This window comes from Haliotis rufescens, unplaced genomic scaffold (assembly GCF_023055435.1).
Source record: "Haliotis rufescens isolate VD_foot unplaced genomic scaffold, xgHalRufe1.0.p SCAF_18, whole genome shotgun sequence".
NCBI classification, from domain to species: Eukaryota; Metazoa; Mollusca; class Gastropoda; order Lepetellida; family Haliotidae; genus Haliotis; species Haliotis rufescens.
In genome coordinates, this window is record NW_025963868.1 from 20,367,641 (window position 1) to 20,382,523 (window position 14,883).

General features: G+C 44.8%; 2 protein-coding genes across 7 annotated transcripts in view; one reads left to right on the forward strand and one right to left on the reverse strand.

Annotated features, from left to right (window-relative positions):
* Positions 1-4,613, reverse strand: part of LOC124148000 — a 261,572-nt gene extending 256,959 nt beyond the window's left edge. For both annotated transcript variants that reach the window (XM_046518913.2, XM_046518914.2), the window contains exon 1: positions 3,994-4,613. The gene's annotated coding sequence lies outside the window, so the exon portion shown is untranslated. The remainder of the gene's footprint in view (positions 1-3,993) is intronic.
* The window catches only part of LOC124147998, a 434,301-nt gene that overhangs the window by 157,972 nt on the left and 261,446 nt on the right, over positions 1-14,883 (forward strand). For all 5 annotated transcript variants that reach the window (XM_048398395.1, XM_048398387.1, XM_048398385.1 and 2 more), the window contains one exon: positions 8,752-9,125. The gene's annotated coding sequence lies outside the window, so the exon portion shown is untranslated. The remainder of the gene's footprint in view (positions 1-8,751; positions 9,126-14,883) is intronic.

The following is a 14,883-nucleotide window of genomic DNA, read 5'->3' on the forward strand; positions in this document are numbered from 1 at the left end:
GATACACTATTGCCCTCCCCTGATTTGATACTCTACAGCCTTCCCTTGATTTGATACTCTATTGCCCTCCCCTGATTTGATACACTATTGCCCTCCCCTGATTTGATACTCTACAGCCTTCCCTTGATTTGATACTCTATTGCCCTCCCCTGATTTGATACACTATTGCCCTCCCCTGATTTGATACTGTACAGCCCTCCCCTGATTTGATACTCTATTGCCCTCTCCTGAATTGATACTCTACAACCTTCCCTTGATTTGATACTCTATCGCCATCTCCTGATTTCATACTCTACAGCCTGACCCTGATTTGATACTCTACAGCCTTCCCTTGATTTGATACACTATTGCCCTCCCTTGATTTGATACACTATTGCCCTCCCCTGATTTGATACTCTATAGCCTTCCCTTGATTTGATACTCTATTGTCCTCCCCTGGTTTGATACACTATTGCCCTCCCCTGATTTGATACTCTATTGCCCTCTCCTGATTTGATACTCTACAGCCTGACCTTGATTTGATACTCTATTGCCCTCTCCTGATTTGATACACTATTGCCCTCCCCTGATTTGATACTCTACAGCCTTCCCTTGATTTGATACTCTATTGCCCTCCCCTGATTTGATACTCTACAGCCTTCCCTTGATTTGATACTCGACAGTCTTTCCCCTAATTTGATACTCTGCAGCCTTTTCCCTGGACTTCATACTCTATAGCCTTTCCCTGATTTGAACCTTTATTCTTTCACCTTATTTGATACTCTATAGGCTTCCCTTCTGATTTGATACTCCTATATAGCCTTTCCCCTGAAGTTGACACTCTACGCATTACCCTGTTTAAACAAACAAGCCTTCAGCCTGAACTTGATACTGATATTCTGGCTTTCCCCTCGAGTTTATACTCTGGCAATCCCCCGATTTGAAACTGTTTCTGCCGACAGTAGCTGTGAAAGGATAAAAGGAATGGGCATGGTTCAGTCTTACCACTATAAGTTGTGAATTTGAAAAGGTCAAGACTTATCGTGACAAGGGTTTTCTTGTTTGAGAGCTGTCAGGAGCTTTTGAGTGGAGTTCTTCATGTTGTGTGTAAATGACTGTGCATTTTTATGGGTTGTTGTTGTCGTTTATCCTTTGCTTGGGGTGGGTGTGTACAGCTGAATTTACACAGGGTTAGACACGTGACTTCTATGGATAGGCTTTGTCGCCTATATTTCCATGGCCATCGGTCTTGGGCGCGTTGACAATTACACAGACAATCAGATTGTGACACACTGAAAGAGACAGGGACTGAGAATTGCCGAGAGACGCAGACAATCCGATAGAAATAGGCAAAACAGACAGTGACAGACAGAAAGAGACCGTCAGGTGGAGATAGTAAAAGATAGATACAGACAACTAGAGACCAGGTAGGCAGAAAACGACATACCAGATATAAAAGGACAGGCAGACAAAAAGATAGACAGAAAAAGGAGACACAGATAAAAAGAAAAGAGAAAAAGAGTGAGTGAATGAAAAATGGTTGTCAGGGACAGCACACAGAAGCTGACACAGACGGACGGGAAAAGACGAACAGACAAGACGGAACTGACAACCACCTTCAGCCAGACGACAGAGAGAGGATGGCCATACTCAGGGTGGTATCCGATACAGACACACATACAATCACATGCAGACACAAAAGACAGTCAGTCCGACAGATAATTATACAGTGAATCACAATCAAGATGAGACAAACAATCATGCAATCATGCAAAAAGAGAAATATCCAGGTAGTCCGTGGTAACAGACAGCGACAATCGTTGAAACAGACACCCAGATAGTTTATCAGACACAGTTGGATAGAAGCTGCACAGAATAACCTAATGAAGAATATTATTACGTAAAGAAAACAGACACAGGAAGAAGCAACCAGACACAGGAAGAGGCAACCAGGCACAGAAGGAAGCAAACAGACACAGAAGGAAGCAAACAGATAGAAGGAGGCAAACAGAAACAGTAACAAGCTAACAGACACAGGAAGAGGCAGACATAGAACGAAGCAAACAGACACAGAAGGAAGCAAACAGATAGAAGGAAGCAAACAGAAACAGTAACAAGCTAACAGACACAGGAAGAGGCAGACATAGAACGACGCAAACAAACACAGAAGGAAGCACACATATACAGAAGGAAGCAATCAGACACAGAAAGAAGCAAACAGGCAGAAGGAAGCTAACAGACACAGAAGGAAGCAATCAGACACAGGAAGAAGCAACCAGATACAGAATGAAGCAGACACAGGAAAGAAGCAAACAAACTCAGAAGGAAGCAAACTTGTTTACAGACATTCAGACAGACGGACATCCAGATGCACTATGCACCAGACGCTGTAAAATAGTCAACACTGTGTCCATAGCGGTGTCAGGAAAGAAAATGTTCGACTTGATAAAAAATGGATTCTTCACGCTAACTGGCTCACACCACTTAGCGATTACATGGGGGACATTTTCTCACAATCTCTTTAAGACGTCGACCGGAGAATGTTAGAAGTTACCGGCAAATATAACAGGTCGCACAATGCCGCTTTGTGTACGATCATTTGAAAAAACTATACAATGCTCATGACTGTAATTACAGTCCAGATGATAGGGCTTTCTTGTAGAGTCGTGTTTGTTGGAAATGGAGGCTAGTTTAGAAGGATTTATGCTTTTAATGGATGCTTATTTCGCTGATATGATCTAGTGGGTGTTTCGCTTTGCAACCAAATTCTCTCCTACATCAACGCTCGTTAAGCAGGTAGAGCGGTGGACACAATACAAGCAATGAACGCGCTTGTTGAGAGAGCCCGCGACACCACGCATGAAGCGACCGCCCTAACAACTGGTGACAGGGGGGAAATAATCATCGTATTGCGAGTGTTCCACTTGTTGAAATGCGAGGATTAATGGCAGTGCTGGGGTATGAGTTATAATTCTGAAACTTGTGGTTATCTTCAAGTTGGTGCAGTCGTGGTTATTGTATTTGTGGCCTATTGCCGACGCAGGCTATAGTTTTCTATCCAGTGGAAGAGCGATTCAATTGAGCGCTTCCTTTCAACTGACTAGCTAACGTCACACTGCTATCACCCCAGCAGTCTAAATACAACACTATACTGTCAAATAACCACCCTAGCAAATAGAACGAGACTTTGAAATTGTGCGAGAAAAGCGTGTCACGTGTCCCTCAGACAGATCCAAAGGGCCATGACCCTAAATACCCTTTGCGCATGCGCAATATTGAGACTGACAGTTATGGCGTTTGATTATGTAATCGTTTGCCAGCGTAAACAGAGAGTCGGCCTTCCAATGTGAATCTCACCATACTGAAGGCGCGGCGCGTCGCCCGTTGCAATCAAAACTGATGCGACGATAAGGTGTACTCGTCACAGACTAAAGACCTATCGCAACTGTTACATGTAAAGGGGAATAAACAATAGAAATAATAATGTGTGTAAATGTACCATATAGCTTGAATGTGTGAGTTTAGCCTAGTTTTGACAACTGACGAGACAGCATGAGACCTGTCTAGGGCTGGGGGTTGATAGCCGACACGGGTTTGTCTGACAAGCGGTCCTTTCCCCCAAGGCGTGATTACGTTATGGGGGCTTTCTGAATACAAGGAGCTCTTCGGTTGGATCTTCTCTTGTCAAATTCCGTTCGCCTGTGTCATGAACACTTTTTAGCCCAACTGGCTGCATTCCAAACAATATAATCCTATATATCACTAAATAACATAGGGTGAGGTTCAGCGTGACCGGTACACTCTCCCACCCCACCCCCTACCGCCACCCCCGGGCCTGGCGTATCGATCCCTAGGGCTGGGAAATACAGACTACCTCTCTGGGTCAAGACGCCCTGTCTCTGACTGGCGAGGCAACCTGCCTTCGTGTTTTGTTGTCGGTTATGTAACCGTACGGCTCAGCAGCGGCACAGCTATGATGTAATACGAAAAAAACCAGGACAATTGGCTACCTACCCGCCATCTTCCTTGATTGCAGTCTTACGGTAAAGTATATCCACCTATATGAAATATCCTGAATATAGAGCGGCGTGGTTTGAATAACACACACCGCTCTACTCCCAAACACAATCTGTATACAGCGTCACACTCCCAATGCTCAGTGCATCGAAAGCAGGTTTGCAGAGGTCATATGCAAATTAGCGGGTCATCTGCACGCAACATGCACGGCTAGCATGTATGGTACGTATCTTCATGTGCAGCTACGAGCATGGGTTGTTGTCTTGTGACGTCATCCTGTTTCAATCTCACGCGACGCAACATACATGGCAAAATGCAGGTGATTTAACAACTGCATGTCATTTGGACTATCATGCATGGGAACTTTCCACCATGGCCCTGCTACGTCGACTTTAGGAAGCGATTTTTCTGTCTTATCAATCCTAACTACATTTTAGCAGCTGCAGCAGGATTTAAAAAAATAACTTGGAGTCAGGAACTATCGATTTAAAGATGTTTGTACAATAACACGATGACATTTCGCCGTTCATGGCAAAGCGGCATGCGTGGGCTTATCGGGGGATGATGCGTGACGATACCTACACTAGCACGCACAGTTCGATGTCATTGATCGGAGATATTGATTTTTAGATGTTTCGACTTTCCCCATCAGCTGACTGCTACGTGGGTGGTCTCCCTTTGGTGTAGAGCTCTCTAGATTAGAGAAAAACACTTATTCTGACATCAGGTCTATATTTGGTGCGAATTTCGATTTTGCCAACGCATCAGCTAAGGTGAAGGCTTTTGTTAAGGTGTCTTAAACGGAAGTGATTTGACGGGGACAATATATTAGCATTGAATTAGATCTAAATATAGGATGCGCTCTCTGGCATGGATCGGAGCGTCTATTTGTGTCTACACTCGCAATCTAAGTGGGCATGAATGACGACAGCGGCGACTCCGTGAGTGAAGCAATGTATCGCGGTCACCACTTCGGGGACGATACAAGGATATAGGCCTAGTACGAATAAAAGTACTATGGACTGATTTCGGTGTCATGAATGTATGATGATCATACTAAACTACTACCGCTACTACTACCGATAATAAAAATAATGATAATATATCAGAATAATGCTTCTACTACTACTACTACTACTACTACTACTACTACTACTACTACTACTACTGCTGCTGCTGCTGCTGCTATTGATGCTGACCCTTGAAGATCGGGTTAGACTTGGTGTTCAGAAAGCCATGCTCGTCGTAAGAGGCGACTAACGTGATCGGGTGGTCAGGCTCGCTGACTTGGTTGATGCATGTCGTCATATCCCAATTGCGTGGCTCGCTGCTGATATCAATCACTGGATTATCTGGTCCAGACGCGATTGTTTACAGACCGCCGTCATACAGCTGGATTATTGCTGAGTGCAGCGGATTACTGCTGCTTCTGCAACTACTACTAGTACTAGTAGTACTACTGGTACCAGTACTAGTACCACTACAACTACTCACCGCTACTATAACAAAGTCGCTACATGGCTACTAAATTACGGATACTATAATGTCCAAATACATCTACTACTTACAATCTTTTAAGCCGACGGAGATACGATTGATGATGATGGTGGAGACGATGACGACTGTGTCACTAATCTGGCTACAACTACTTCCAGATGAAGTGATGATGTCGGTGATGATGACAAAAGTTATCACTTATATGATGACAGTGACTGTAATGATAATATAAGTTATCTCTTGTGTGATGACGACGGTGATGAAGACGCTGTCAATGAAGTTGATGATCTAAGTTATCACTTATATGATGACGAGGATGATAATGACGACGACGAGGGTGACAATGACTGACGATAATGATGTAAGTTGTTTATATCATGACGACGACGATGATGATGATAACGACGGAGACGTCGATGATGATGATTATGAAGTAAATTATCACTTATTTGATGATGATGAGGAAGGTAACGACGTTGATGATGCTATGCGATCACTTGTGTGATAAGGGTGATGGTGGCGGCGATTGAATATTCTTCAGCTGGTACCTCATGAACTGAACTTATGAAAGTAAGGGCATACCTTGTCGTTCAGGGGACTTCTATTTAGGGGAACTTTTGTTTGCTTATTTTTCTGACCGTGTGAGTTAAGCAATGCATATCACATAGTACTACACCTGGAACGCAGGTCTGAATGTAGCATGATTTGTCTTTAACCGTGTTTAACACAGCGAAAGTCTCATGAGCATATTCGCCATTTTATCCAAAGCTCAAAACACTTTTTCCGGACTGAAGTTACAGTAAGAACATATCCGACCATGATGAACCTTCGCAGCCATGATTGAGTGAGCAGTTCAATTACCAGTACCAAAGTATCACAGCTGTTTTTCATGAAAGCTAATGCCACATATGCACATATATCCCTGATCAGGGCTGGTAACGGTTTAGGTGTAGCCCTCTGGTGGAAGGTGTAAACAGTCCGGAATCAGACAGGTAGACACGTGAGTAAGTCACCATGTCGGTGACTGTCCTAGTTTGGGGCTAGGGCAAGCAGCGCCCCCTGTTCTTTAATCAGGGAGGTTCACTTCCCTCCAGTCGCACTCTTGATCTGGGCGATCATGCACAAGTCTCCATTTTGGGATTAACACTATCTTTGATCTACGGTCGCTCTCACGGTGAAGGATTGGATGGAAAAATAAGAGATTTGGGGTTTGAAATAATCAGTAATGATAGCAACTAGGGTATAAAGACATACGGTATTGACGAACTGGTCATTTGGGGGTGGGAACGTACAGCGGAGTTAAGGGTATTGTTGGGAATAGGAAAACGATAATTATCTTTAGAGGGATGTTTTATGGCCAGGCTGGTTCTATTTAATGCAACGAGTGTGATGAGGTGGCGTCAATGCCTAAGCTGGATGGGGTGGAAAAGTTTAGAATGGGGTTGAATACATTTGGTATTGTGGAACAGTTTAGGGAGCGGTTGCATTTGTTGGGTGGAGGGGAACAGTTTAGGGTGGGGTGGAATATTGTTGGGTTGAGTGGAACAGTTTAGGGTGGGATGGAACAGTTCAGGGTGGGGGTGGAACAGTTTAGGGTGGGATGGAACAGTTCAGGGTGGGATGAAACAGTTCAGGGTGGGATGAAACAGTTCAGGGTGGGATGAAACAGTTCAGGGTGGGATGGAACAGTTTAGGGTGGGATGGAACAGTTCAGGGTGGGATGGAACAGTTTAGGGTGGGGTGGAACAGTTCAGGGTTGGATGGAACAGTTTAGGGTGGGGTGGAACAGTTCAGGGGTGGGTGGTACAGTTCAGGGTGGGATGGAACAGTTTAGGGTGGGGTGGAACAGTTTAGGAAGGGGTGGAACAGTTCAGGGTGGGGTGGAACAGTTTTAGGGTGGGATGGAACAGTTTAGGGTGGGATGGAACAGTTCAGGTTGGGGTGGAATAGTTTAGGAAGGGGTGGAACAGTTTAGGGTGGGATGGAACATTTAAGGGTGGGGTGGAACAGTTAAGGGTGGGGTTGAACAGTTAAGGGTCGGGTTGAACAGTTAAGGGTCGGTTGGAACAGTTTAGGGTTGGGTGGAACAGTTTAGGGTGGAGTGGAACAGTTTAGGGTTGTGTGGAACAGTTAAGGGTGGGGTGGAACAGTTAAGGGTCGGTTGGAACAGTTTAGGGTTGGGTGGAACAGTTCAGGGTGGAGTGGAACAGTTTAGGGTTGTGTGGAACAGTTAAGGGTGGGGTGGAACAGTTTAGGGTTGTGTGGAAAAGTTTAGGGTGGGGTGGAACAGTTAAGGGTCGGATGGAACAATTAAGGGTGGAGTGGAACAGTTAAGGGTGGGGTGGAACAGTTAGGGTCGGGTGGAACAGTTTAGGGTTGTGTGGAATAGTTTAGGGTTGGGTGGAACAGTTAAGGGTGGAGTGGAACAGTTAAGGGTGGGGTGGAACAGTTAAGGGTGGAGTGGAACAGTTAAGGGTGGGGTGGAACAGTTAAGGGTCGGGTGGAACAGTTTAGGGTTGTGTGGAATAGTTTAGGGTGGGGTGGAACAGTTAAGGGTGGGGTGGAACAGTTAAGGGTAGGGTGGTACAGTTCAGGGTGGGGTAAGACAGGTAAGGGTCGGGTGGAACAGTTTAGGGTTGTGTGGAATAGTTTAGGGTGGGGTGGAACAGTTCAGGGTGGGGTGGAACAGTTAAGGGTGGGGTGGAACAGTTAAGGGTGGGGTGGAACAGTTAAGGGTGGGGTTGAACAGTTAAGGGAGTGGTGGAACAGTTAAGGGTGGGGTGGAACAGTTAAGGGTCGGGTGGAACAGTTAAGGGTCGGGTGGAACAGTTAAGGGTCGGGTGGAACAGTTAAGGGTCGGGTGGAACAATTAAGGGTGGAGTGGAACAGTTTAGGGTGGGGTGGAACAGTTAAGGGTGGGGTGGAACAGTTAAGGGTCGGGTGGAACAGTTAAGGGTCGGGTGGAACAGTTAAGGGTCGGGTGGAACAATTAAGGGTGGAGTGGAACAGTTAAGGGTCGGATGGAACAGTTAAGGGTCGGGTGGAATATAGTTGGGTGGAGCGGGACAATTTAGGGTGGGGTTGAATATAGTTCGGTTGTGTGGAACAGTTTTGGGAGGGGTGAAATGTTGATGGGTCTGGTGGAACAGTTAAGATTGTGGTGGAACACTAACTAATGTTCGTATTCTGTGAAATGAAGGTAACTAGGAGACTGGTCCATGCATGTATTTCATACGTTATCCATTATTCCTTTTTCAGGTGTGAAAATGGATGGAGAAGCGACCTTCACCAACTCTGACTCAAGATGGAGAACCGACCTTCACCTCGATTGGCAAGAGATGGAGAAGCGACCTTCACCCCGACTGGCCAGAGATGGAGAAGCGACCTTCACCCCGATTGGCAAGAGATGGAGAAGCGACCTTCACCCCGACTGGCCAGAGATTGAGAAGCGACCTTTACCCCGATTGGCCAGAGATGGAGAAGCGACCTTCACCCCGATTGGCCAGAGATGGAGAAGCGACCTTCACCCCGATTGGCCACAGATGGAGAAGTGACTTTCACCCTAACCTTTCCATAACAGAGAGGCTACCTTTAACCTAACTGATTCAAGATGCGGAAAAACACAAGAAAAGGTAATTTTGTGATTTAGAAAGGACCTTGCGCTTTAAAATGTGTGCTTTTGATATTGTACTCTCATGTGTTGTGTATCACACGCTTTCATCAATGCTACAAAAATCTAGCTCGAGATGTCTTAAGCGTCTCCTTCAAAACGTACCATTTCTGACCTGAACGAAAACATCGAACGCTTACCTATTTTTTTTACAACAGGAATTTTTTCAAAATTTCCTGCCAACAAATGTTTGTTTTGATCGTAAAACCTGATGCAAAATTAAAAATTAAAATCCCAGCGAGTCTCAAATGATCGTCAAATATCTGGTGGTCTGTTTCGTTACTTTAAACAGTCAGGTCTAAGAAACGAGTATATAGTGAATTACAGGATTATTTTACCGAAAGAGTGCCCTGACAGTTTAGTACGCCATCAACGCCGATGACGTGACCGTTGTTCTCACTATCGATCACAAGGTGTCTTTTATTACCCCGCTATCCCTCTGTCACTCACCCTCCCACTCGTTTCACTCACTCATTCGCTTCTCCCCCACTCACTCACGAACCTTCGCAGTCGCACAGATATCAACTCACACGTTGACACGTTCAGACACCCACTCACTCACCCACGCACGTATAAAGTGTTCCTCTAGTCTCCGGCTGACTCAGTGTAACCGACTGTACTCCGTTGTAGACGGCGGCGCTCCCTGACCATGTCGCAAATAAAATCACGTTGTTGAACTTTAACGTGACAGGACTGGCATAATAGTCTTTAGTTTATTGCGAGCATCTTCAGTGTTCAACTCGGGTAGGAACCAGATCAGCTGTTTATAACATCGTTACGCTGGCATGAGTCTTTGTACAGCCAGAATGTATAGCATTCGCCTGTTAACCCCCTTTATCTCGAACACAGGAGCACATGTTGGTTGGTTTGTTGTTTAACGCCGCACTCAGCAATATGACGACAGTCTGTAAATAATCGAGCCTGGACTAGACAATCCAGTGATTAATATAATGAGCATCGATCCACGCACTTTGGGTCGATAACATGCATCAACCAAGTCAGCGAGCCTGACCACCCGATCCCGTTAGTCGCCTTTTACGACCAGCATGGGTTGCTGAAGACCTATTCTACCCCGGATCTCAGGAACACACCTGTTAACTCCCTTTGTCTCGAACACAGGAGTACAGGTGTTGGCTCCCTTTGTCTCGAACTCGGGAACACACCTATTAACTCCCTTTGTCTCGAACACAGGAGCACAGGTGTTAACGCCCTTTGTCTCGAACACAGGAGCACAGGTGTTAGCTCCCTTTGTCTCGAACTCAGGAACACACCCGTTAACTCCCTTTGTCTCGAACTCGGGAACACACCTGTTAACTCCCTTTGTCTCGGACACAGGAGCACTGTTATTTGGATGCAAGCTTGGATTCGAGCACAGGCTTAGCGTAACGGTTGAGTAAAAGCGAGATATGCATACTGAAAGAGAAATGGACATGGAGACCGTGGAGTAAGTATTTAAATCACACGGCCTGTACAAATGCGATTCTGGACCAAGAGAACCAGTGACTGAAAGCATGAGCATCGATCAACACCATTTTAGAACAATAACAGCTAGGTCACCTACCCTTACAACCCGATCCATTTTCACAACTCTTACCTCAAACATAGATTACAAGAGACAAAGTCTAATCCGGAATCCCCTCGGTGTTCATGTAATTATTTAACATCGGTATCAACGTCTGCATCAACGTCTTTTGTAAGTTAGCGGTGATATCTTCGTGATACGTGTTTAAACTTTGGCATAGGTGTATAAATCAACCTCGACTTGGGTTTTAACGACGTTATAAGTAATCGGTGTTTAAACTTCTGCCTGGTTGACATCGGTGTATAAATCAACCTCGACTTTGGATTTAACGACGGTATAAGTAATCGGTGTTTAAACTTCTGTTTCATTGACATCGGTGTATAAATCAACCTCGACTTGGGTTTTAACGACGGTATAAGTAATCGGTGTTTAAACTTCTGCCTGATTGACATCGGTATTAAGGTCGTCGTTAACAAAACTCAATGAGCGTCATTGGTGTTTAAATGTCGACATCCAGATCGTTTATGTTAAACTTCGACATCAACGTCATCGGTATTTCAAATTTGGCATCAAGGTCATCGTTTATAAACTTCTGCTTCAACGTCATCCATGTTTACATCAAGGTAATCGTTTATAAACTTCGGCATCGACGTCATCGGTGTTTAAACGCCGGCATCAAGGTCTTCGTCATCGGTGTTGAAACGTCGGTATCAACATCAACGCCACCAATGTCGTCAGGGGAAAAACATTGCCGTAGATATTGACGCAACAACGCTTGTCGCGTTGGGCATTCCCCCCACATCAATCTGACACACACATGATATACTCTTTAAAGCGGCGCTAGACCAAGTTACTCACTCACCACATGCTTGGTACCTCACACCGATGTACACACTTTCTACGTCACGCTAACAGCTCTGTATTGCGGCTTCCATTAGTGTTTAATAAGGGCTGTATCATCGGTCCAACCATGGTATAGGGACAGGGATACACTGTTATACATAAAAGCGCAGAGTGGCAGACATCGATGGCGGTTTCGACACCAGGCGCCTGCGCCGTTCCAGCTGCATTAGGAATCCATTAAGTTCCTCAGAAGTCTTTAACATAACGCATGGGATGAGTGCGGTCTTTCAGTTAGCATGTCGACAGGTTCACGCCGTGCGCTGAATCGCCTCTTTATGCTTTGGAACATTTTATTTAGATAGTTACATAAATTATTACCTAGATCGCAACATAGAGCTGGTCGTTATCACACTTACATGGCAGTTTGCTTCAAGCCTGACAGGATACACGTTGTGTGGAATCCTCCCCACGTTCACATCGTTCAGCCGATTCCTCTGCCTTGACACAGGATAACAATGGAGGCCTTTGTCGTGTTATGATCTCACAGAAGTGACGTTAAACATCACATATTTCAGGAGTATCATTTTGTTGATAAAGATGTTTTAGTATGTGATTTATTGTACAAGTTGGGCCTGTCGGGATTCAAGGTTAGATTTGGTCCCCACCAACCTGTGCCAGAGGTAAGATGTGACCTAATGGATCCGTGGCGGGGTCGGTGACACTTCAGTGTATTCGTACCCCGACTGGGATTTTATCGAGAGAAAGAAATTGTCAAAAACGCTTTAAATAAATATGTATGCTTCAGAATGTTCAAAATAAAGAAATCGTCAGTCACAAAAAATACGTTGTTCCAAGATGTTATGTAAAAAACAGAAGTAAGAAGCAAGAAACGTGAAGTAAATGTCACTTTAGTCAGTTGAGGTGCAAAAGTGATGAAGCTACAGTATTATTTACAACATTTAACCAACAGATATGCTACATGAAGTATAATCAGTTGGGGATACCGGTCAGCAGAAATCCCCATCACCCAAGTCTCACACAGGTCACAATGTATGCCCTGGTACCGCCATGTTGTCAACCATTGCCCGTGCTATCAACCACTTGTTTGTAAATGGCCTAGACTCGAAAACGTTTTGTTATAGAAATACTGTATTTTTTCTAGTAAGCGCCCCGGCGCTAATTCTTTCAACAACCGGAAGTGCTTATGCGGGACCCTTCGATTCGAAGCTTTCATTTATTCAGGGGAGGAGTAATTTAATGTAACATACCAGGCGCTTACTGTGTTGTACCTTGCTTCGTACCCGGCGCTTATTGGAGGCCGGCACCTATTAGATAAATACGATATAACTGGAAGAATGCTGCGGCGTACAAGAACACTCTAATATTCTTCTTCATCCGGGAAGCAAATCACATCCCTGTAGATCTGACACCTGACGTGTATGTGTTTGGGGTTTTCGTCCTGAAGATAGTCACGTGGTTAAATCCAAACAGATTTGTTTCCCGGATGTTTAATCTGGAAGCAGGCCTTACAAGGAGCTTAACTCCCCGAACTGTTGGCCTATCTTCTTTAAAGGTTGTAATCACAGCAAGTAAACTGGGGCATTGTCTCTTTGTAATTACGGTAAATATTTATTGCTGGATCTACATCGTACAAGAGAGTTACCAGATGAGCGAAGAGCTATACAGTGGGACATTAGTCTGGACGCTTTAACTGGGAACGGTACCGTCCGAATTAACGAGGTTTCATTATACGAAGGAATGTATTGCAAGTGAATTCCACTTCTACCAAAAGTCTGCACTCAGCAATATTCCAGGTATAGAACGGCGGTCTGTACATAATTGAGTCTGGACCAGACATTCCAGTGATTGACATCATGACCATCGATCTACGCAATTGGGATACGATGACATGCATTAACCACGTCAACGAGCCTGACCACCCGATCCCGTTGCATTGGTTGCTGAAGCTCAATTCTAACCCGGATCTTCACGGATAGAGTGAAGAGTGAACGACCTTGATAATGCTGCTAAGTGGCCCGGATCATGACCCCACTTTTGATGCAACGAATGTTTGATGTTTCAAACCAAACGTTATTTGCGCCACGTTTGGCACGAGTCTGTTTGGAGACGGATAGCCAAATGTGTTCGAGTCCCGTTTCGTCCTGATAAAAACCATTTCACTGATACCACGCCGAAGGTTTCACAAACGTGGTAACGACCTGCGACGTATCGGGCTACCATCCCAACATCAAGGTGACACGCCGTGATATAATTGAAATACTGTTCAAAGTGCAGTTAAACCTCTTTTCCTCACTCAATCTCTGTTGAACTCTCTGTTTGGTGGGGTAGCTTTGTGGTTTTAGCTTTCGTTTGTTTGTAATGTCAAAAGCCCGGGTTCGTTTCCCCACATGGATACAATGTGTGGACCCCATGTTTAGTGTCTGTCCCCCGTCATGATATTGCTGGAATACTGCTTAATGCGGCTTAAAAACGAACTCACTCGTTTTATGTTTTAAGAATGGATCAATGACAAAACGGTCCAAACAAAAGACATTACAAGTTCCATGACAATGATGGCGTTATGAATTTATTACCTACACTACCAAGAGTGACACCGTATGTTCTGTCACGTTGGATGAAGAATAGTCACGTGCCACAGAATGATGCCATGGACCTAACCCTCGGTATTGCGCGTTCATCTGTCAGCACGTTATAACGGGGGCATTAGGGACTCCGTTGTAAGATATGATCAACTGTTTGACGTGCTAAAAGCACCGTCACTCTTTGAGAGTGTCTGTCGTGTCATAAACACATCAATAACACTGTAACCGTTGGTTTAGATGTGCATCGCACCATTTAACGAAAGCAGCGAGATGCTTATCATTCAACAATAGCTTGTTTTCAGTCTCACTGAGAGAGGCTTGGAGAAGACGTATTTTTGGTGCCAATCTGTAAAGATACGTGTTAGAATTGGTCTTCAGCATCCCAAGCTTGTCCCCATCTGTAAAGATACGTGTTAGAATTGGTCTTCAGCATCCCAAGCTTGTCCCCATCTGTAAAGATCCGTGGTAGAATTGGTCTTCAGCATCCCAAGCTTGTCTCCATCTGTAAAGATCCGTGTTAGAATTGGTCTTCAGCATCCCATGCTTGTCTCCATCTGTAAAGATCCTTGGTCTTTTTCATCACTCATGATATCAATCACTGGGTTGTCTGGCCCAGACTCAACTATTTACAGACCTTCGTCATGTAGCTAGAATATTACTGAGTGCCATAAACAAACAAACAAACAAATCTGCTGTCTAGTGGGCCGTGAAAGGCACCAGCTGTAAATAGGACAGTGTTGTGTGGTGGAAGA